The 24,776-nt window shown below is 41.6% G+C and overlaps 1 pseudogene; it reads right to left on the bottom strand.

Moving 5' to 3' along the window:
- Nucleotides 1–4,212: 4,212 nt before the first annotated feature.
- LOC127680403 (oogenesin-1-like) lies at nt 4,213–21,578 on the bottom strand (annotated as a pseudogene).
- Nucleotides 21,579–24,776: the final 3,198 nt, after the last annotated feature.

Here is a 24,776-nt window from a genome sequence, read left to right as displayed (position 1 = left end):
GGTGCTATAACATCTTCATTAATATTTGTGATATGGCTCTCCTGTTTAGAGCACAGGCTGGTCTTTAAAAGGACCCAACTACAATTCCTTGCACCCATATCCTGTAGTTCAGAAAACCTAAAACTTCAGATCGAGAGGGATCCAACTCCTTTGGCCTGTATGAGCTTTCATCCATGTTAACATTTCTCATTTAAAGATATGCACACTTACATACATATAATCTAAAAACAAGAAAAAATTAAAGTGTGTTAAATGATATTATTACCCCAGCAATTTAATGAAAATACATGTATGTATATAAAATGAATATATATGTAGATAGATATAGATATAGATATAGATATAGATATAGATATAGATATAGATATAGATATAGATATAGATATAGATATAGATATAGATATAGATATAGATATGTGCACTAAAACTGAATTGAAGATGATTTCTTTTTTTTAACGTTTTGAGAATTTGGACTGAATCATCTGTTTACTTTTTATTATTTTTTTACTGATATATTTTTATTTACATTTCAAATGATTTCCCCTTTTCTGGGTTCCCACTCCCCGCAAGTCCCATAAGCCCTCTTCCCTCCCCGTGTTCCTCCATCTACCCCTTCCCGCTTCCCTGTTTTGGAATTCCCTTTTACTTTTGCACTGAGTCTTTGTCTTTTTATTGGGGAATTGAGTCCATTGATGTTAAGAGATAGTAAGGAGTAGTGGATATTGCTTCCTATCATTTTTGATTTTAAATTTTATACGTGTGTGGTTATCTTCTTTGGATTTGATGAAAGAAGCTTAATATCCTGCTTTTTCTAGGGTATAGGTTCCCTTGTTGTAATGGTGTTTTCCCCCTATTATCCTTTGTAGGGCTGGGTTTGTGGAAAGATATTGTGTAAATTTGGTTTTGTCACGAAATATCTTGGTTTCTCCATCTATAGTAATTGAGAGTTTCACTGGGTATAGTAGTCTCGGCTGGCATTTGTGTTCTCTTAGAGTCTGCATGAACTCCACCCAGGATCTTCTAGCTTTCATGGTTTCTGGTGAGAAATCTGGTATAATTCTGATAGGTCTTCCTTTATATGTTACTTGCCCTTTTTCTCTGACTGCCCTAAGAATTCTTTCTTTGTTTAGTACATTAGGGGTTTTGATTATTATGTGACGGGAGGTATTTCTGTTCTGGTCCAGTCTGTTTGGAGTTCTGTAGGCTTCTTGTATATTCATGGGCATCTCTCTCTTTAGGTTACAGAAGTTTTCTTCCATTATTTTGTTGAAGATACTTGCTGGCCCTTTCAGTTGTAAATCTTCACTCTCATCAATGCCTATAATCCTTAGATTTGGATTTCTCATTGTCCTGGATTTCCTGGATGTTTTGGGTTACAAGCTTTTTGCATTTTGCATTTTCTTTAACTGTTGAGTCCATGGTTTCTATGGTATCTTCGGCATCTGAGATTCTTTCTTCTATCTCTTGTATTCTGTTGTTGATATTTGCATCTATGGACCCTGATTTCTTCCCAAGGTTTTCTATCTCCAAAGTTATCTCCCTTTGTGCTTTCTTAGTAGATTCTTCTTCTGTATTTAGATCCTGGAAGTTTTTGCTCAGTTCCATCATTTGCTTGTTTGTGTTTTCCTCTAATTCTTTAACAGATTTTTGTGTTTCCTCTTTCATGACTTCTGCCTGTTGATCAAAGTTCTCCTGTAGTTCTTTAAGTGATTTTTGGGTTTCCTCCTTATTGGCTTTTGTATTCTCCTGAATTTCTTTCGATGATTTTTGTGTTTCCCTTGTAAGGGCTTCTAATTTTTGATCCATTTTCTCCTGAATTTCTTTAAGTATGTCCTTCATGTGTTCCTGTACCAGCATCATGACCAGTGATTTTAAATCCAAATCTTGTTTTTCTGGTGTGTTGGGGTATCAAGAACTTGCTATTGTTGGAGAATTGGGTTCAGATGCTGCCATAATGCCTTGGTTTCTGTTAGTAACATTCCTAAGTTTGCCTTTAGCCATCTATTTCTCCCAGGTGTTAGATGGTCTTATTTGTCACTGGCTGATGCTTCAACCTACTGTGGATCTTTAAGGTTATTTCTGCAACACTGGATGACTGGGTTTCCTCTGGCAAAGTTTACTGATATGCTGCCTTCCTCTTTTGTGCCTTTGGAGCCCTGCTCAGTTTTGCCTCAAGCAATGTTTTACTTAGGTTATCAATATCAAACAGATGTTCTCTGTCTGCTCTATTATGGAGCAAGATGGAATGGTGGGGGTTACTCCCTCTGTTGATTCTCACATAGGACACAGGTCCCGAGACAGACTGGCTTGTAGATGTGCTCAGTTCCTGAGTGCAGGCAGACCCCTGGAGATTTGCACTCCCAGAGATCTAAAGCTCAGGGTGATCCAGTACCTAGTGACCCTTATCTGTCCCAACAGGCAGCGAATATTGCCACAGAGAATCTCTTCCTCTGCTCCTGTCTGGGCAGGACACAGGTCCCACACCCTGTGGGCTGGCAGACAAACCTTTTATGTGCTCAGATCTTTGGCACAGGCAGACCCCTGGCAGTTTGCACCACCAGAGATCTAAAGCTCAGGGTGATACAGTACCTAGTGACCCTTTTCTGTCCCGGCAGGCAGCAAATATGGCCACGGGGCTTCTCTCCTTCTGCAGCTCTCTCAAGATCTGATCTTTACCAAAACCTTTTCACAAGTCCTGTATGGGTCATGATCAATGATTGGTGTCAGTAACTAATGATCGGAATTTCAAAGATGCTGTGACTTATTCCATGCAGGTATCTGGATAAATAGAGATTGTGGAGAATTTGAAATCTTATTTCCCTTGCTTTCTTTGTGGGCCTAGAAGGCTAAGCATAGTCTATTCATAATCCAACACCTGACTGAAGCTTCAGAGTTCCTTGTGGTTCCTTCCCAATGGGATGTATGTTCCCCAGCTGTGACTGCAATTGGATGTAGCCACTGGGAACTAGATTACTTTGGAGACACTTCACACTACCAGAGATTAAATATTCTGTTCTCTATAAGCATCTTTCAAAAAAAAAAACTCATGGTTTAAAATTGTCTTAGGAAAGTCACAGAATCTCCTGAAGAACATAGTGGTACATTTTTTTAAAAAAAGAAAGTAGCCAGGTATATAGGTGTACATATTTATTCTCAGCAGTCCATATCCTCTAGAGAAGAAGATAAGACCCATAACAAGCCAGTGAGACAGAGATCCATGGCAATAGATCCAGACACAGGGGCCAACAACTATGTCAAAAATAAGAATTGAAGAGCAGACTGTGGTAATTTCCAGAAAGAATATCCTATTTTCTGCAACCCTGTGAGTCACCTCAGTATCTTAGGATGCACTATACATGAATGTTGGGAGTCCCCTCTGAGGAACTGTCAGAGGGAACCAGGTGATGTTGTTAGGACTATTTCTCTGAAGTTCTTATTAGTCAGCATAGAAACTGTTCTGTAAGTATGAATAAATAGATGGCTAAAGGTCACTTCATGTCATTCTCGTTTTGATATCATAGCTCTGAGTATTCATATGTTGCAAATATTATCTTCTAGCAAAGGATAAATACAGAGACATAGTTCCTGAAATGTTCTTGAAGTGGTATTCACTTGGTCCTCATTTTATTAACTGCTAAAGAAACCTGTCCCCTCATGTCATGCTTCTCCATATCTAACTCAGTCACTGTGAACTGAATGTACAACATATGAATTTATTTCTCAAACATTGAGCTCAATGGAAAATCATGTTCTTTGTATCTCATTAATGACACCTGTTCCTGGGATGAAATGAACTTCACAAATCTAACACTGACATAATTATGGTGATGATGAATGAAGAAAACAGACACGGGTACATAAATGCTAGAAAAGATTAGGCTCTGTGCTCTGATAGGGACATACCAGCAACCAAGAAAGTCAAAATATTTATTATAAGCAGTCAACAGTTGTGGGATCAAGCTCATAAAACACTGCCTCTATTGTAACACACTCATACTACAATAATCCTAGAAGAGAAGAGAGTGCATGATACTTTCTGCATGCAACATCCATTCATTAGCTCAGAGGAAGATCTTGGCTTTCCAATGTGTCTCAGACCTTCAGGTGATTGACATTTCCATGCTCCTCTCAGCAGTGTCCACTCACTTAAAAATTTATCAATACCCAATACTAAGCTTCCATTTCTCTGTTTCACAATCAACCTTATAGTAGTTATACATAAAAGGATAATTGGTTCTTAAGATCATAAATGTAGGACCTACCACATTTGGAACATTGGGCTGTTTCAAAGATGATCTCCTTGGGCTGTCTTTGGGCGCTGATTATACCCAGGAGCTCAGGACAAAAATTTTAAAATCTATGTAATAGTATTATACCACTCTCATCATAGCACTCCAGAGGGGCAGGGTACCGCTCATAGGTCAGCTGACACAACTGGGCTATGTGGTGTAGAATTTGTTTCAGGATAGGCAGAAAGACATTATTATCATAGAAATCAACCACTCCGAAATGAGAACATTGGCTTAAGGTAGGCATCAGCACACTGAAATTAGAGTCCTCTAAACATGACTCCAAATCCAGGTTTTGTAGTGTATTTCTAACTCTCTCAAGGAGAAACCCAAGAGGGGCAAGGAATAAATCACATAAATATCTATCACAAAGTTGCAGTTGTTTTAGTTCAAAAATATTCAGACAATAGGGCAGGTAATCCAAGTCTGACTGTGAGAGTTCACAGTTAGTGATGCAAAGTGTCTTCAAAGGCTTCTTCAGGCACCTGGGTAGAGAAAGAATGATTGCCTTTTTTGGGCAAAGGATGAAGATATGATTGGCAGATAAGCAGATGACACTTCTCCCAAACTCATACTGATTATATATTGAGGTCAACCCCGGGATACAGCCTTCTGTTGTCTACTGACACAACTCACAGGATTCTAGTCTGAGGTCTGAAGGTATCACCATAGGTACAATTCAGGGCATTGCTGGGTACCACAGCAATGTATATATCAGTCCAACATGGTACAGGTAGGAAGGACTACCTGTCTCAAGCAAAATTTAACAACTAGTAGTTTTGTTCCTCCAAAGGCCACAATCCTGTCTTCACCTTGAAACCCAGAGCTGCATATTTCTCATATACTCAATATGTTTCTGGACTTAAAACCTTTCACACATTAGCAATAAAAAGCATATTTATGCATAGGCATACATATCTTACCAGAGAGCTCATCTGCTTATAAATGCTATGTTTCTAACAGTGCTAGGTTTTAGTGGCCAGATCATCAAGGACTCCCTTGTTTCAAAAACAAAAAAGAATATTAGAGATATTAGAGATATGTTTTCTCTGGTATAGTGGACCCTCTCAGTCCTTCTTTACATGAGGTATTCTTTCAGGTTGCCTTTTACACAGGAGACTTCACGTGCATAGAGTTTCTTGACACAGTGGAATGTGGGATGTTGAGAAACCAATCTGAATATTTTCTCCTCATCAGGCTTTTTCGAATCACCCATGAAGAAGGTACCTGTGATGTGGTCTAGAATGAGTGTGGAAAGACTGTTCATCTGTATCAAGTAGGAAATAAGAAAAGCCAAGTCTTCTGTGCAGATATTGCTTAGGACAAGCATCTGTATACAGCTTGCATGCACAATTTTGAAGATTTCTATGAATGTGGCTTTGGTTAAGCCATGAATCTTCAGCTTTCTACAGCACAGATGAATGGAATCTTTTCTCTGCTGAGCACACTGAAACAAGTATGTCACAGATTCATCAAGTCTGCCTTCCCTGAGATGGAGTTCACTTGTCACTTTCAATTCTTTCTTCACCTCACATTCAAGACTCTTCTTCATTGGCTGATTCTGTGTCATGAACTCTGACAAGTCTTCACCTTCATGGGATCCATCCAATGTCCCCAACAAGCCATGTTTTTATCAATCAAATTGATCACTCTGAGTTTGCACCTACTATGGGAGAAAAGAATGTGATTCTTAGAAGATAAAAGAAAATACATCTTACACACTACACATGGATTCTCTTCACATCTCATATTTCAGCTCTTTCTTGCAAAACATCACCTTTTCCTGTGCCTAGAATTAAATCCTAAGTGTCACATACTCAGTAAATGCATAGCATTTTTTTTTTGCAAGAGTAACCTTTTGAGCCTTGTCTTACTTCCTCTTCATTCCAGGCTCCTTATTCCCACCCTCATTCTACTTGTACCTCTCAGGAATGAAGGAAAGATCCATTCATCACTAGGTATGTCTACTATTTTCTGTGTTCTATATTAGCAATTATTTGCAGAGATAGCTGAGACTAAGGTAACACTTCTACATAACCTCTAATCCTCTACACCCAAGGAAAAGCATACCTGAATGTGGGGTGAAGAAAAAAATTGAAGATCATAAGCCTCTGATTCATGGTTGGCTAAATATTCTCTACCTAAATTGCTCATTCTCAGCCTTCAGAGAACCTTAGTCTAACCCCAGTTGATCTTGCCTACCTGGAAGTATCCTTTTGTGCAAGCAGTATATCTAGTCCTTCAAGCATAGCCTTCAAAGCCTCCAGGTTGCATTTATTTATCAACATTCCTAAAGAAAGGTATGGTATGGGCCACAGATGTATTATGGCCTTTAAGATCTTTGTACATCCATCAGTGAAGGCCTCCTCAAACATTTGTGGGAATAGCACATTAGAACTGTACTTGAGATTAGAAATGACCAACTTCTCATCCTTCAGTAGGCTCTGAACTGACCACTTCTGGAGGGAGGGTGGGGAGTAAACATTCACTGTGTCTTCTTCTGAAGATGCAGAAGAGTCATTCTAGTGATGCAGGTAAAAAATATACCATTAATGACAAGAAACTTGGTAAGCCTTTCTCCCTACACAAGGAAGTGTCAGGACTAGATCACAACTGATGAGGAGGAGTTTAGTTATTTGACTACCCTTAGTTTTCTTCTCTTTGTTTCCAGGGATAGAATCTTTATAGAACTACCTGTATTATTGAATGTTCTGAAAGTTGCTTTATAGACCACACTGGTCTGGACCTCAATGAGATTTGCCTGCCTATGCCTCCATAATGCTGAGATTACATATGTGTTCCACCACTACTCAGCCTGTGACACCATAGCATATCTAATCAAGAACTGCTTGGTCTGCCCTGTGCTGACTTTACTGCCATAATCCTCTCTGGCAGTGTGAAGCTTCTCCAAAGTATCCTAGTTCCCAAAGACCACATCTAATTGCAGCAAGGGTGAATACATCCCACTGGGAAGGGATCACCAGGAACTCTGAAAGTTCGGGTAGTTGTTTGATGATGAATAGACTGTGCTTCACTTTCCAGGCCTTCAAAGAAAGCAAAGAAAAACAGTTTCCCATCTTCCACAATGTCTATTCAGGAACACTGCATGGAATAATTCACAACATATTTGAAAGTCCTCTCACTAATTATTGACATTAATCTTTGATTATTGTCCATACTGGCCTTTAGAAGAGGGTGTTGGAAATGCCCCAAGCTTGACTTCTGCAAGCTAAAGAGCTAAAGTGAGTATAAAAAACAAAACAAAACAAAAAAAACAAACAACAAAAAAACAAAAAAACAAAAAACCCACTAAAGTCTGTAACCCTTTACAAACCATGCAGATAGAAGAGACTATGAGATAGAGATTATAATTCATATGGTAAATACAGGAGTCTCACTAGCTCAATGTCATAATTGGTTACTTCTATAGCACCATAACAGTTAGACTGAGACCTGAAAAAACTAATGGAATAACAAAGCAAGTAAGAAAATGAGTGGAAATTTTAATTTCAAGTGATATTCAGATTTTTCTTTAAAACACTTAATAAAAAGAGTCAGGCTACTTTCTGAAATTTTGAACTCATCCTGGGTTCTGTGAAAATATTATACCATGTATCAGTCAACACATAGAAATACCTTATTTGTTTGTTTGTTTACTGTTTTTTTTTTTACTTCTTTGAGACACGTCTTATCCATGACTGTTTTGAAACTTGCTATATAGATTTGACTGGTTGGCCTTTACTTCAGTCTCTGCTCCATACTTTGTCTCCTTTATTGCTCCTGTGATTATTTTCTTCCCTTTCTCATAGGAACCAAAGAACCCCCACTTCATTCCCCCTTCTTCTTGAGCTTCCTGTGGTCTGTGGATTGTAACTTGTTTACTTTGAGCTTTTGGGCTAACATCCACTTATCAGTGAGTGAATATACCATGTGTATTCTTTTGTGATTGGGTTACCTTGTTCAGGATAATACTTTCTATTTCTTCTATTTGCCTAAGAATTTCATGAATTCATTGTTTTAAATAGCTGGATAGTACTCCATTGTGTATATATACCACTTTGTTTATCCATTTCTCTGTTGAAGGACATCTGGGTTTTACCTAGGGTTTCATCCTATACACAGTCACCAAACCCTGACACTATTTTGGACGACAAGAAGTACATACCAAAATGAGCATGCCATGGTTGTCTCTGGAGGGGCCTGGCCAGAGGCTTACACTTATAGAGGCAGATGCTAGCAGCCAACCATTGTACTGAGTGTGGGGTCCCCAATGGAGGAGTTAGAGGGTGACCCAGAGGAACTGAAGGGGTTTACAGCCCCATAAGATGAACAAGAATGTTGGCCACCCAGATGACCCAGGTCTCCCAGAGACTAAACCATCAACCAAGGGATAGACATGGTTCCAGTCAAAAATGTGGCAGAGGAATGCCTTGTTGGAGATCAGTGGAAGGAGTGATCCTCAGTCAGGTGAAGGCTCAATAGATGCCCCAACAAAGGGAAATTGAGCGTGGTGGGGGTGAGTGGGAGTGAGTCAGGTGGCTGCATGTACTGGAGGCAGGGGGGTATAAGAAGGGGTGGGAGGTTTCAGTGGAGGGGGGAAACCCAGAAATGTTTTAGCATTTGAAATGTAAATGAAGATTATATTCAATGATAAATAAATAAATAAATAAATAAATTTGGCTGGCATCAAACTTAAGACACCATCTAACCTCTGCCTTCCTGTTGTAGTGAAGGAAGTGTATGGGAGGAGAGGAGTAAAGAAAGCTGTGATTGCGATATAAGGTATATTAAACACACACACATATACACATGTACACATATACACATACATACATAAATACATACATATATATGCAGGCTTCTTCTTAGAAGTTTGAGAACATCCTGAGTTCCAGGAAAATAAAAGACTGGATCAGTGAAGAGATGCAAATACCATTTGGTTTCTGGTATTTTGTATTTGCTTGTTTTGCCTTATTTATTTAGTTATGTATCTTTTTATTTATTTAATGAATAAGAGCACACTGTCCCTATATTCAGACATACTCAGAGAGGCCATCAGATCCCATTATAGATGATTGTGAGCTACAATGTAGTTACTGGGAATTAAACAAAGTACCTCTAGAAGGACACTCAGTGTTCTGAGCCATCTCTCCAGCTCCTTGTTTTGCCATTTTTAAAGACACATATAATACCTAGCTATATGACACTCCCAATCTCCCTCTGCCTTCGGTTTGCTGAGATTAAAAGCACACCAACGTATTTCAATTTAAAAGTGACATAAAGATCAGTAGTAAAAGGAGTGATCTGACATACCAGCCCAGAGTGCTTTGAATTCAAGGTCACCCTGACATTTTTTGGTGAGACTATCCCAAAGAACAAAAGCAAATCTATATAAAGCAAAATATCCCACAGAAATCACAATGACCCAATTAATAATTGGATGTAATGGAGAACACACTTGGATATTCTACTTAAGCATCCCTCAGGTGGTCTAAGTAGGAGAATCTCTGTGAGTTTTAGGCCTGCTGATCTTTTTTGTAAATTTACATTTGAACCATTTCCCCTCCCACAGTTTTTCATTAAATTCTTCCTCCCCCTTGCCTTCAAGAGGGTGGTTCCTTTCTGTAGGGCTTCAAGTCTCTCTAGGATTAGGCACTTCTTCTCTCACTGAAGCCAGACCAGGCAGTCCTCTGCTGTACTAAAGTGCCTGCGGTTTGTACCAGCCTGTATTTGCTGCCTGGTTGATTAATTCAACCTCTAGGAACTTTCAGTTGTCCAGATTAGTTGAGACTAGTGGTGTTCATATGGGGTCACCCTCGCCTTCAGCTTCTTCAATAATTGTCCTAATTCAACCAGAGTAAAATATTGAATGGCCAAAAAGTATGTAAAGAATTATTCAAAGTTCTTGGTCATCAGGTAAATGAAAATCAAGATAACGTTGGGAATCTATCTTACAACTGTCAGAAAGTTTAAGATCAAAAATTCAGGTGACTGCTTATGCTGGTGAATATATGGAGAAAGAAAACACTCCTCCATTGCTGTGGGATTGCAAACTGGTGCAACCACTTTGGAAATCAATGTGGTGGTTCCTCATAAAATTGGAAATGTTTCTACATGATGATCAAGGTATATCACTCCCGGTCATATACTCAAAAGATGCCCCATCATACCACAAGACACATGCTCCACTATGTTCAAATTTGCCTAATTTGTAACAACCAGAAGCTGGAAACAACCCAGATAGCCCTCAACACAAGAATGGATACAGAAAATGTGATTCATTTTCAAAATGAAATGAAATACTATTCAGCTATTAAAAAGCAGGACTAATGAATTTTGGATGTACATGGATGGAACTAGAAAATATCATCCTGATTCAAAATCCACTTATCAGTTACTATATACTATGGTATATAGTATATATATACTATATGGTATACTATATATGGTATATAGTATATATATACTATATACTATGGTATATAGTAACTGATAAGTGGATATTAGCCAAAAAGTACAGAATACCTAGGAAACAGGCCAGGCAATCTTATCTAGAAGAATTCATCTCAAAAAAGAAGAAAAAAACATGTAATACTGTATATAACCAAAATTTCAAGTGATAACAAGGCTAGACTAGCTTGCATGGGATGAGGTATCCTTTGGGGGCTAAAGGACTTACTTGATCTGGACACTGGTAGCAAAACACCATATTCAGGCAGGGGAAGGCTGTGACTCCAAGCTCCAAGAGACTGAGAGTTTCACTGCCTGCTTTGACTTATTGTGTATGTTTCAGCTGAACCCTCCCTTTGTAGCCACACCCTCCCAGCCAAAGTCAGCCTCTGATTCAATAATTGAGTCTCCATCCACCTGCTCATTTTCAGATTTGAACAGTGTTGCTAAATTGGATCTGTACACAGGCGGAATCTTAGACCAGATCCATAGTCAAGAATTTATTTATTGAAGCCAAGTGATTGTGCCTGATGCCTTTGCTCACATCACTTGTAAAGCAGAGAGAGGGGATCTCTGAGTTCAAGACTGTGATGGTTTGTATGTGCATGGCCTAGGGAGTGGCACTGTTGGGAGTGTGCCCTTGTTGGAGTAGCATTGTGTAGCATTGTGTAGCATTGTGGCTGTGGACATTAATTCCCTTTCCCTGGGTGCCTGGGAGCCCCTAGTCTGATTGCAGCCTCTGGAGTTCTAGGCTGATCATGGGTGCTCTGTTCATCATCAGCTGTGGCAGCTTGAGAAGTCTGAGGTGGGAGGATGCCAACCAGATGAGTTTAAAGTCAGCTTTAGCTACAGAGTAAGCTTGAGGAGAGTCTAGCTAATGGACATAATTTCTTCTAATCTCATGTACATCCAAACCAAAATAAAGAAAGGTGGCTACCAGAAAAAAGCTGCCCTCAGTTTCCCAGAAGAGAATGGTGTTAAGAATGGTGTTAGAGAAAGGTGCATCCAGTCTGCAGTGTATCTGGTACATTTATCAGCACTGTGGTTCCAGACACCTCTTCCTCTCTCTTTCTCTCTCTCTCTCTCTCTCTCTCTCTCTCTCTCTCTCTCTCTCTCTCTCTCTCTCTCTCTCTCTCTCTCTCTCTCTCTGCTTGTCTCTGTCTGCCTCTCCCCATTACCCCTGCAGTGCTTAAATTAAAGGCAGGGGTGAGATGTCAGATGGGTGCTGTCTTTTTTTTTTTTTTTTTAGGGAGGAAAGGGTTTATTCAGCTTACCCTTCCACATTTCTGTTCATCACCAAAGAAGTCAGGACTGGAACTCAAGCAGGTCAGGAAGCAGGAGCTGATGCAGAGGCCATGGAGGGATGTTTCTTACTGGCTTGCTTCCCCTGGCTTGCTCAGCTTGATTTCCTGTAGAACCAGCCCAGGGATGGCACCACCCACAAGGGGCCCTCCCCTTTGATCACTAATTGAGAAATGCCTTACAGCTCGTTCTCATGGAGATATTTCCTCAACTGAAGCTACTTTCTCTGTGGTAACTCCAGGTTGTGTCAAGTTGAAACACAAAACTAGCCAATACAATTGACCCCTTGTCAACGTGACACACAAACACATCACTATTAAGCCTCAACCCTTACTTTCTTATTCATCCCCAAGATCTAAATAACTTTAAAAATCCCACAGTCTTTACATATTAAAATTTTAATCCCTTTAAAATATCCAATATCTTTTAAAATTCAAAGTCTTTAAAAAATTCAAAGTCTCTTAACTGTGGGCTCCACTAAAATACTTTACTTCAAGAGGGGAAAAATATCAGGGCACAGCCACAATCAAAAGCAAAATCAAACCCCAACCGTCCAGTATCTGGGATCCACTCGCAATCTTCTGGGCTCCTCCAAGGGCTTGGGTCACTTCTCCAGCTCTGCCCTTTGTAGCACACATCTTGTTTTCTAGGCTCCAGTTGCCTGTACTCCACTGCTGCTGCTGTTCTTGGTGATCATCCTATGGTACTGGCATCTCCAAAATGCTGCTAACTTCCACTGCAACTAGGCTTCACCAATAGCATCTATAGGCTCTTTTCAAGAGCCTCAACTCCGTTGCATGACCCCTTCAGTCCTTGGGACATCAATTGCAACTGTGGCTACACTTTCACCAATGGCCTTCCATGGCCTTTCACAGTGCCAAGCTTCAGCTGCTCTCCATGACTCCTTCATGCCTTCAAAACCAGTACCACTTGGCTGGCTCTTACACATTACCAAGTCCAGCTGTAGCATGAGGTACAACCGGGGCTATCTCTGCAACACAGCCTCTTTGTGCTCTCAGAAAACACTTCCCAGAAGATTTCACCTCAATGATGCTGGTCTCTTCTTTTTTTTTTTTTTTTTTTTTTTTTTTTTTTTTTTGTCTTTTTTTTTATTTGATATAATTTATTTACATTTCAAATGATTTCCCCTTTTCTAGCCCCCCCCCCACTCCCCGAAAGTCCCGTAAGCCCCCTTCTCTTCCCCTGTCCTCCCTCCCACCCATTCCCAGTTCCCCGTTCTGGTTTTGCCAAATACTGTTTCACTGAGTCTTTCCAGAACCAGGGACCACTCCTGCTTTCTTCTTGTATCTCATTTGATGTGTGGATTATGTTTTGGGTATTCCAGTTTTCTAGGTTAATAACCACTTATTAGTGAGTGCATACCATGATTCACCTTTTGAGTCTGGGTTACCTCACTTAGTATGATGTTCTCTAGCTCCATCCATTTGCCTAAGAATTTCATGAATTCATTGTTTCTAATGGCTGAATAGTACTCCATTGTGTAGATATACCACATTTTTTGTATCCACTCTTCTGTTGAGGGATACCTGGGTTCTTTCCAGCGTCTGGCAATTATAAATAGGGCTGCTATGAACATAGTAGAGCATGTATCCTTATTACATGGTGGGGAATCCTCTGGGTATATGCCCAGGAGTGGTATAGCAGGATCTTCTGGAAGTGAGGTGCCCAGTTTTCGGAGGAACCGCCAGACTGCTTTCCAGAGTGGTTGTACCAATTTGCAACCCCACCAGCAGTGGAGGAGTGTTCCTCTTTCTCCGCACCCTCTCCAACACCTGCTGTCTCCTGAATTTTTAATCTTAGCCATTCTGACTGGTGTAAGATGAAATCTTAGGGTTGTTTTGATTTGCATTTCCCTAATGACTAATGAAGTGGAGCATTTTTTAAGATGCTTCTCCGCCATCCGAAGTTCTTCAGGTGAGAATTCTTTGTTTAACTCTGTACCCCATTTTTTAATAGGGTTGTTCGGTTTTCTGGAGTCTAACTTCTTGAGTTCTTTATATATATTGGATATTAGCCCTCTATCTGATGTAGGATTGGTGAAGATCTTTTCCCAATTTGTTGGTTGCCGATCTGTCCTCTTGACGGTGTCCTTTGCCTTACAGAAACTCTGTAACCTTATGAGGTCCCATTTGTCAATTCTTGCTCTTAGAGCATACGCTATTGGTGTTCTGTTCAGAAACTTTCTCCCTGTACCGATGTCCTCAAGGGTCTTCCCCAGTTTCTTTTCTATTAGCTTCAGAGTGTCTGGCTTTATGTGGAGGTCCTTGATCCATTTGGATTTGAGCTTAGTACAAGGAGACAAGGATGGATCAATTCGCATTCTTCTGCATGCTGACCTCCAGTTGAACCAGCACCATTTGTTGAAAAGGCTATCTTTTTTCCATTGGATGTTTTCAGCCTCTTTGTCGAGGATCAAGTGGCCATAGGTGTGTGGGTTCATTTCTGGATCTTCAATCCTGTTCCATTGATCCTCCTGCCTGTCACTGTACCAATACCATGCAGTTTTTAACACTATTGCTCTGTAGTATTGCTTGAGGTCAGGGATACTGATTCCCCCAGATTTTCTTTTGTTGCTGAGAATAGTTTTAGCTATCCTGGGTTTTTTGTTGTTCCAGATGAATTTGATAATTGCTCTTTCTAACTCTGTGAAGAATTGAGTTGGGATTTTGATGGGTATTGCATTGAATCTGTATAGTGCTTTAGGCAAAATGGCCATTTTAACTATATTGATTCTACCGATCCATGAGCATGGGAGGTTTTCCCATTTTTTGAGGTCTTCTTCCATTTCCTTCTTCAGAGTCTTGAAGTTCTTGCCATACAGATCTTTCGCATGTTTGGTAAGAGTCACCCCAAGATACTTTATACTGTTTGTGGCTATTGTGAAGGGGGTCATTTCCCTAATTTCTTTCTCAGCCTGCTTATCCTTTGAGTATAGGAAGGCCACTGATTTGCTTGAGTTGATTTTGTAACCTGCCACTTTGCTGAAGTTGTTTATCAGCTGTAGGAGCTCTCTAGTGGAGTTCTTTGGGTCACTTAGGTAGACGATCATGTCGTCTGCAAATAATGATAGTTTGACTTCCTCCTTTCCAATTTGTATCCCTTTGACCTCCTTATGTTGTCGAATTGCCCGAGCTAGTACCTCAAGTACAATATTGAAAAGATAAGGAGAAAGGGGGCAGCCTTGTCTGGTCCCTGATTTCAGTGGGATTGCTTCAAGTTTCTCTCCGTTTAGTTTGATGCTGGCTACCGGTTTGCTGTATATTGCTTTTACTATGTTTAGGTATGGGCCTTGAATTCCTGTTCTCTCCAAGACTTTAAGCATGAAAGGACGCTGAATTTTGTCAAATGCTTTTTCAGCATCCAATGAAATGACCATATGATTTTGTTCTTTGAGTTTGTTTATGTAGTGGATTGTATTGATGGATTTCCGTATATTGAACCAACCCTGCATTCCCGGGATAAAGCCTACTTGATCATGGTGGATGATCGTTTTGATGTGTTCTTGGATTCGGTTGGCAAGAATTTTGTTGAGTATTTTTACATCGATGTTCATAAGGGAAATTGGTCTGAAGTTCTCTTTCTTTGTTGGATCTTTGTGTGGCTTTGGTATCAGCGTAATTGTGGCTTCGTAGAAGGAATTGGGTAGTGTTCCTTCTGTTTCTATTTTGTGGAATAGTTTGAAGAGTATTGGTGTTAACTCTTCTTTGAAGGTCTGGTAGAATTCTGCACTGAAACCATCTGGTCCTGTGCTTTTTTTGGTTGGAAGACTTTCTATGACTCCTTCTATTTCTTTAGGCTTTATGGGACTGTTTAGATGGTCTAGTTGGTCCTGATTTAATTTTGGTATTTGGTATCTGTCAAGGAAATTGTCCATTTCCTCCAGATTCTCCAGTTGTGTTGAGTACAGGCTCTTGTAGTAGGATCTGATGATTTTTTGGATTTCCTCAGTTTCCGTTGTTATGTCTCCCTTTTCATTTCTAAGTTTGTTAATTTGGATACTTTCTCTGTGCCCTTTGGTCAGTCTGGCTAAGGGTTTATCTATCTTGTTGATTTTCTCAAAGAACCAGCTCCTAGTTTTGTTGATTTTTTGTATGGTTCTCTTTGTTTCTACTTGATTGATTTCGGCCCTGAGTTTGATGATTTCCTGCCTTCTACTCCTCCTGGGTGAAATAGCTTCTTTTTGTTCTAGGGCTTTCAGGTGTGTCATTAAGTTGGTAATGTATGCTCTCTCCATTTTCTTTTTGGAGGCACTCAGGGCTATGAGTTTTCCTCTTAGCACTGCTTTCATTGTGTCCCATAGATTTGGGTATGTTGTGTTTTCATTTTCATTGTGTTCTAAAAAGTCTTTAATTTCTTTCTTTATTTCTTCCTTGACCAAGGTGTCATTGAGTAGAGTATTGTTCAATCTCCACGTGTTTGTGGGTTTTCTGTTGTTTCTGTTGCTATTGAAGACCACTTTTATTCCATAGTGATCAGATAGGAGGCATGGGATTAGTTCTATCTTTTTATATTTGTTGAGGTCTGTCTTGTGACCAATTATATGGTCGATTTTGGAGAAGGTACCATGAGGTGCTGAAAAAAAGGTATATTCTTTTGTTTTAGGATAGAATGTTCTATATATATCAGTTAAATCTAATTGGTCCAAAGCTTCAATTAGTTTCATTGTGTCCTTGTTTAGTTTCTGTTTTCCTGATCGGTCCATTGAGGAAAGTGCAGTGTTGAAGTCACCAACAATTATTGTGTTAGGTGCAATGTGTGCTTTGAGTTTTAATAAAGTTTCTTTTATGAAAGAGGGTGCCCTTGCATTTGGAGCATAGATGTTCAGGATTGAGAGTTCTTCTTGTTGTATTTTTCCTTTGACCAGCAAGAAGTGTCCCTCAGAGTCTCTTTTGATGACTTTGGGTTGAAAGTCAATTTTATCTGATATTAAAATGGCTACTCCAGCTTGTTTCCTGAGACCATTTGCTTGTAAAATTGTCTTCCAGCCTTTTACTCTAAGGTAGTGTTTGTCTTTGACCCTTAGGTGTGTTTCCTGTAAGCAGCAAAATGTAGGGTCCTGTTTACGTATCCAGTCAGTTAGTCTGTGTCTTTTTATTGGGGCATTGAGTCCATTGATGTTAAGAGATATTAAGGAATAGTGATTGTTACTTCCTATCATTTTTGACGTTATTTTTTAAATTTGATTGCTTAACTTATTTGGGTTTGATGAAAGGTTACTATCTTGCTTTTTTCAGGGTGGAGTTTCCCTCCTTGTATTGGTGTTGTCCTCCTATTATCCTTTTTAGGGCTGGGTTTGTGGATAGATATTGGGTGAACTTGGTTTTGTCGTGAAATATCTTAGTTTCTCCATCTATGGTGATTGAGAGTTTTGCTGGATATAGTAGTTTTGGTTGGCATTTGTGTTCTCTTAGAGTCTGCATGAGATCTGCCCAGGACCTTCTAGCCTTCATAGTCTCAGGTGAAAAGTCTGCTGTGATTCTGATAGGTCTTCCTTTATATGTTACTTGGCCTTTTTCTCTTACTGCCTTTAGTATTCTTTCTTTGTTTAGAACATTTGGTGTTTTGATTATTATGTGACGGGAAGTATTTCTGTTCTGGTCCAGTCTGTTTGGAGTTCTGTAGGCTTCTTGTATATTCATGGGCATCTCTCTCTTTAGGTTAGGGAAGTTTTCTTCCATAATTTTATTGAAGATATTTGCTGGCCCTTTAAGTTGTAAATCTTCACTCTCATCTATGCCTATAATCCTTAGGTTTGGTCTTCTCATTGTGTCCTGGATTTCCTGGATATTTTGGGTTACAAGCTTTTTGCACTTTGCATTTTCTTTAACTGTTGAGTCCATGGTTTCTATGGAATCTTCAGCATCTGAGATTCTTTCTTCTATCTCTTGTATTCTGTTGTTGATATTTGCATCTCTGTCCCCTGATTTCTTCCCAAGGCTTTCTATCTCCAAAGTTGTCTCCCTTTGAGTTTTCTTAGTTGTTTCTACTTCTGATTTTAGATCCTGGATGGTTTTGCTTAGCTCCTTCCCTTGCATGTTTGTGTTTTCCTGTAATTCTTTAAGAGATTTTTGTGTTTCCTCTTTCATGAGCTCAGCCTGTTGACCAAAGTTCTCCTGTATTTCTTTAAGAGATTTTTGTGTTTCGTCTTTCATGACCTCAGCCTGTTGAGCAAAGTTCTCCTGTATTTCTTTAAGTGTTTTTTGCATTTCCTCCTTGTTGGCTTTTGTATTCTCCTGGATTTCTTTCAATGATTTTTGTGTTTCCCTTGCAAGGGCTTCTAACTTTTGATCCATTTTCTCCTCAATGACCTTCATGTGTTCCTGTACCAGCATCATGACCAGTGATTTTAAATCCAAATCTTGTTTTACTGGTGTGATGGGGTATCCAGGACTTGCTGGTAGAGGAGAATTTGGTTCAGATGTTGCCATATTGCCTTGATTTCTGTTAGTGACGTTTCTGCGTTTGCCTTTTGCCATCTAGCTCTCACTGGTGTTACTTGGTCTTGTCAGTGCTGGACTCACCAGTGCAAGCTGCCCCTTCCCCGTTGGCCTCTGGTGCACAGCTTACACTCTGCACTGCCTATAGACAGGGTGCTGTTTTCCAGGCTGTTCAGATCCCAAAGCAGGCACCTGAAGGCTCCCGCTGGGGCCCGCAGGATTTATCGGAGCACACCGACTTTTCCCAGCTGGCCGCCCGGAAGCCCCCACTAGCCTCTTGAGGGACCTGGAGATGTGGCGGCCACCCAGGCTGATCTGAAGCGGAGAGATTTGAGCTGGGGGCTTCTGCCTGAGGCCTTGCCCCAGATTGTGTCTGTGGACCAGGTGGAACCCGTGTGCACCCCCAGGGAGCTCCGAAGGTGAATGTTGCTGTGACCTCCCCTGTGCTCCGCTCACTCCGCTGGGCAGCCGATTTCCCCAACCGGGCTGGCGCACACTAGGTTAGCCTTGTCGCCTGGGCCCTGAGTCCAGGCAAACGCCTGGGAGGCCAAGGTCCGAGCAAAGTTCCCCTAGGGCTATGTCTGTTATTTGGGTCCGCCAGGTGACCCGGATGGCGGGCGTGCGCGTCCGCGCTCCGCGAAAGCACCGGGAGAGTCTGTTGTGCTAATAACCTCCTGGGCTGGTTGACACACAGATGGCCCACCAAGCCGCCCAGTTCTTGGGGTCAGTCCTGTGCCTTTTGGGGCCTAGACCCCCGTTTTGTTAGCCTCAGGCTACGCTTGTTAGCAGTCTCTGCCCTCCCGAGCACTCTGGCTCCTGTAGGCAAAATGGCGGCGCGTGCACCGGCCGGGGCAAAAAAAAAAACTCCTGGCTGGGTTGGCGCCCCGATGGCCACTCGAACAGCCCAGGGCCTGGGTGCAGGCCAACGCCCGTCTGGCTCAGACCCCTGCGGTGTTGGGCCTAGGATTATGTTTGTGTACCTCAGTCTGACCGATCTCTGGAGCCCGGGATCAAGATGGCGGTGAGTCTCTCCTGACTGGCGGGCAGCCGAGTTCTGAAGTGGCTTCCGTGCAGCGAAAGGCTCCGCAGAACCGCAGTTGCTTGCCGCCCGGCTGGTCAGCGAAGGTCAGTGGTCGTGGGCGCAGGGCCTAACTGGACCCTGTGTCGCCTTGGTTCCACTGCTGATGGCCCTTCAGCTGGAGCAGCCACTGCTACCCGGGTGCTGTCTTAAAACAAAACAAAAAAAGAAATAATCAAACATTCATGGAAAGCCATGAATTTAGTTTCTAAGACAAGAAATTTAATTTTTTTTATCTGTGGAAACTTGCAAACCTTTTACACAAATGTTAGAGAGAGAGAGAGAGAGAGAGAGAGAGAGACAGAGACAGAGACAGAGAGACAGAGAGAAACCTTTGTTCATACAGAAGGCCTGTTTCAGGAATTTAATAACAAGGAGAAGGGACTCCCACACCCCAATCAATGCCATGTGTCAATTCTTTTCCAACTAGGCAATCACACATGACTGTGAGTTCTAATCCCAGCTGATAGCAAAATGTCACTGAGTGAGTTGTAATAAACTTCAAGCCCACTTTCTGTCTTCCTGTGATTCATCTCCCTAATGTGCCCTCTTAAGAGAGAAAAGGCACATGGTCTGATGATCTCTTTCTTTGTGATTGAAAACTTATTTCTAAAAACTGAAAATGCATTGCAGGCTTCATCTCTAATACAATTTGAATTTTGAGCTTATTGATTTTGTCAGGGTCTACTTTCCTCTACCTCTGGATGGCTGGACTTAAAGACATGCAATGCTGTGGCCACCTCCAGGGTCAATTTCTTTGAAAATAGCATTTATATGCTCATTCTGAAGGAATTCCCCTACCACACAGATAAACTCCAGCAGGAGATTCTGGACTTGTACTCTACCCACTTGAGGTTGCAATGATGACTTGTGTGATGCCATTCTATAGCAGGCTCCCTGCCTTTTCCTGAATTCCAGGATATAGTAAAGATGTAAAAGCATCCCTGCAGGTAAATACTATCTTCATCTTATTTGACTCTTTAGAGAACTCAGTCTATATCTTGGGATGAGACACTGCTTTTAAGCATAACTTGGCAAATGCATGGACAAAAATATCTATCTCTGTCTACGAGTTCAGAATGTATAATTTTACTCTAGTCTTAATATAACCTCCAATCTCACACAGTACACATGAGAAAGGACATGAGAAAAACACCACTCTCTTGTTACCTGAATCTCCTGAGAATTGCTACTTCGGAACTCACTGTTCCCACTTTACCCTTCTGGGAAATACTGTTTCATAGATCTCAAGGCCTCCCACAATATATGCATTCATCTCCACAGACCACAGGGAAAGACTTCTCCACAGAGACAAAGTGCTGGATCAACCTTGCTTACTGGAAGTAAGAGCATAATGTTGGGGGAACAGGGAGCACAGACCTAGGACTGGTTCGAAACATTCTCATGCCACAGTGATTTGGAAAGACCCCCTTACCAGTCAATGGGAGGGACCCGATCCTGTGCTTATTTGGGGTCGTGGCTCAGCATGTATCTATGACCAAAAGAACTCTGAGCCCAGATGGCTCCCAGAACGCCTTATAAAACAAGTTAACCCTCTGTCCAGAGTGGAACATTCGTCTCCCTCTGAGACTCATTCTCCTTCTCTTACAGATGCTGCTACCTCACCTGATCCAGATGCTCCTGAGGACCCTACTATGGCAGGATGCACTGGCGACAACAATTCAACGGCCCCATAAGCCCTCTTCAGGAGTGTCCTCCAGGCACTTGGTTTGGAATTTTACATGGATGGTCCTCTCAGATAAAAAGGACCCTGTCTGGTCTGTCTCCAAACTATCTAATCAAATTTGGTGGCCAGATGCCCTGACCCGTGATCTTTGCAAGATTGCACTTAGTATGGGAGCACCTTGGGGAATTGAGCATCCTTTAGATATTTCCATGGCCCCAGAATTCCCTACACGCAACCCTAAGCCTGGTTGTGGTAACTCAGTTCGACGTGCCTTACTAAGGAGAACTGAGTTTTATGTCTGCCCTGGGTACCATCGTGGCAGTTCTGTGGAGACAAAACAGACTTTTTCTGTGCATCCTGGGCTTGTGTAACTGCTGGAGATGCATCTTGGAATCCCACTACCTCATGGGATTACATCCAAGTAAAACATAACATTACTCCCTCAGCTAGTTTTCAAAAATATGATGAGTCCTGCCTGGCCTCTAATCCTTCTACAAAGGGATGGTGCACACCTTTACGAATTACATTCACCACCCATGCAAAGTCTCCCAATTTACATTGGCAAATAGGCTATGAATGGGGTCTTCGCCTCTATGTACTTGGGTTTGATGCAGGTATTATTTTCTCCATTAAGCTCCTTAAAGAGCCTTTATATCATGCTCAGCCAGTCCCAATGGGACCTAATTCTGTGTTGGTACCTCATCCTGTTCCTCCTAAAGGAATTGATCAAGACACCACCCGTACTCCTTCTATTAAAGACACTTCCCTACCTTCTGTATTTCCCCTCAGGCCACCAGCTAAGCCATGAGTTACTACACTGCCTGTACAGCCAGCTCCCACTAAAAATCTTGTACTTTCTTTAGTTAATCAGACTTTTCTCACCTTAAATGAAACTTCCCCTGAACTTGTTGAAGATTGCTGGCTGTGCTACCATTCCCAACCACCCTTTTATGAAGGAATTGCTGTTCTTGGTGATCCCCCCCCATGCTGATGATCCACGGCGCTGCCGTTGGCAGAAGGGCGCTTGGCCAGGTCTTTCATTAACCCAGATATCTGGCCTGGGACTTTGTGTGATCCCTAGTGGAACAAATGTCCCCTCACTTTATGCTTACTTGTGCAATGAAACCTATTTTCCCCCTCCTGGCAATTATTTTATTCTCCCCCCAGAGGGAACTTGGTGGGCATGCTTTGATGGCCTTACACCTTGCCTCTCTGCCTCAGTTTTTCAAAATCGAAAGAAGGGGGAGAAACCTGAGTTTTGCATTCTTATTAAGATGTTCCCTCGTTTAGTTTATTATCTTTCTGAAGAATTTTTTCACTTGTGGGATCAATCCACATCTACTGGAGGCTCCACTTCTTTGAGCCGCCCTAGCAGAGAACCTATCTCTGCTGTTACTCTCTCTGTCCTACTTGGCCTTGGAGCTGTAGGAGCAGGGACCGGTATTTCTTCCCTTGTTCTTTCCAACTCTAGGTACACGGAGTTAAGTGCTACCATCGATCAAGACGTCCAACGCCTTCAGCAGGGGATAATTGATCTCTCCGACTCCGTTGACTCCCTAGCTGAGATTGTCCTCCAAAATAGGAGAGGACTTGATCTCCTGTTCCTCCAACAGGGTGGACTTTGTGCAGCTTTAAAAGAAGAGTGTTGTTTTTATGTTAGTAAGACAGGAGTTGTAAAAGACAGCATGAAAATAGTCAGACAAGGCCTAGAAAAACGTAAGAGAGAAAGAGAACAGAAAGAAAGTTGGTATGAAAATTGGTTTTCCACCTCTCCATGGCTCACTACACTTTTACCCAGTGTCCTAGGACCCTTTGTAGGTCTGTTATTGTTATTTTCTTTTGGACCATGGGCTTTTAAACGTCTCACAGCCCTAATTAAGAAGCGGATAGATGACCTGGCAGCCAAACCTATTCAGGTACATTACCATCGTTTGGCTATGGAGGACTGAGAGATGGCTACCTAAATCCCCAGGGCAAAACAGCCCAAACAGCACACTCTAGTGCCTTAACAGAAAGAGCATCCTTGTCACAGCCATTCCAGCCGGGACTCCAGAAGGAGCCCCACAAGCTAAAGGCATCAAAAACAATTAACTTGCTGGGCAGTTAGCCAATGACGGGCAACTTCCCAGGGCCACTCCCACCTAAGACCGGTATCTCTGGAGGCTGGCAGGGATGACCAAACGGGAACGGGATGTTGGATGACCGGGTCGATTCCTAAGACAGGCGCTGTCCCATTATTTTGATGCCTTATCTGCTTGCCATCAATGGCTGTCTGACCTCTGCTCTCTATACAGAGAAGGGGGAATTGCCGGGAGCCATCCTCAGAATTCAGTGCCAAGAACTCTCCATACCAGGAGCCATCCCCACCTGGCTCTCAATGCCAGGAGACTTCGATACCAGGAGTCATTCTCACTTAGATCTCCATGCCAAGAACTGTTCCTACATAAATCTCAAAACCCCCTCCCTTTGAAGTTCATCTGTAGATACATTACTATAGCAACCCCTTTCCACTTCACCGCCTCATGACCCCTCTTTTATCATGCCAACATTCCAACAGCAATAACTAGCTTTACCAGAAATTATGAGAAACTGTTTCTTAGAAATGATGCCAACCCCCTGAGATTGTTCCCCCCTTTACCCCTCCCAAACCTTGTATGCTTCCCTTTATATTGACTTGTCTGGAAATTAAAGTTTGACAGCTTGATCAGAACTAGACAGGCTGTCCTGCCTCTATCTTTTGTCTTGTCGCCCCATCGCCTTTCCTCTAGGTGGCTTAAAGGAACCCTGTTGATTGTCCTGCGGGTCGGGACATATCAGGAGCAGAGCCCTGGAGTATCAGGAGCACAGAGTTTTATTCTAGGCAACTCCCTGGAAGACAAAGAAATAGATGCTTATCACTAGACTGTGCATCTCATCGGTGCCCATTGGTCTTGCTGTTGGACCCTCACTTCAGAAATAGTAACTCTGAGCACATTTGATGCCCCAAATGTTTAAATGCCTCCATCTCAGGCTCAACTAGGGGAAAAGGCATGAACTCTCATTCCTGTGCAAGGCTGTAGTGTGTTATTTTTACAGACCAGGTTTTGATTTTTTTTTTTACTGCATTTCAAATATTCATTCAATACTTTATGTTCTTTATTAAAATAATTTATTTGACTACATGGCTGCATTTGTGTGCAAGTATGTGCAAGCACTGTCAGAAACAAGAAGGGACATAAGATTCCCTGGAACTGGAGTTTAAGGCATTATAGCTGCATAATATGGGTACTCTGTGCAAGTAGAGAAAGAACTCTTAACGTATTTGATATATCTTCACATATTTGATATATTTTTTATTTTTGCTTTGAGATTCAGTTTTACTGGGTATCACTGGCTTTCCCAGAACTGATTTTGTAGACCAGGTTCACCTGGCAATCACAGATATCTGCCTGCCTCTGTCTCACAACTCCTACCTTAACACAGGTTCTCTGTGTTCTCAAGAAACTCTTCCCAATAAATTTCACCTAGTGATG

The sequence above is a fragment of the Apodemus sylvaticus genome, chromosome 3, assembly GCF_947179515.1.
Source record: "Apodemus sylvaticus chromosome 3, mApoSyl1.1, whole genome shotgun sequence".
NCBI lineage: Eukaryota > Metazoa > Chordata > Mammalia > Rodentia > Muridae > Apodemus > Apodemus sylvaticus.
This window is presented reverse-complemented; position numbering and strand designations above follow the sequence as displayed.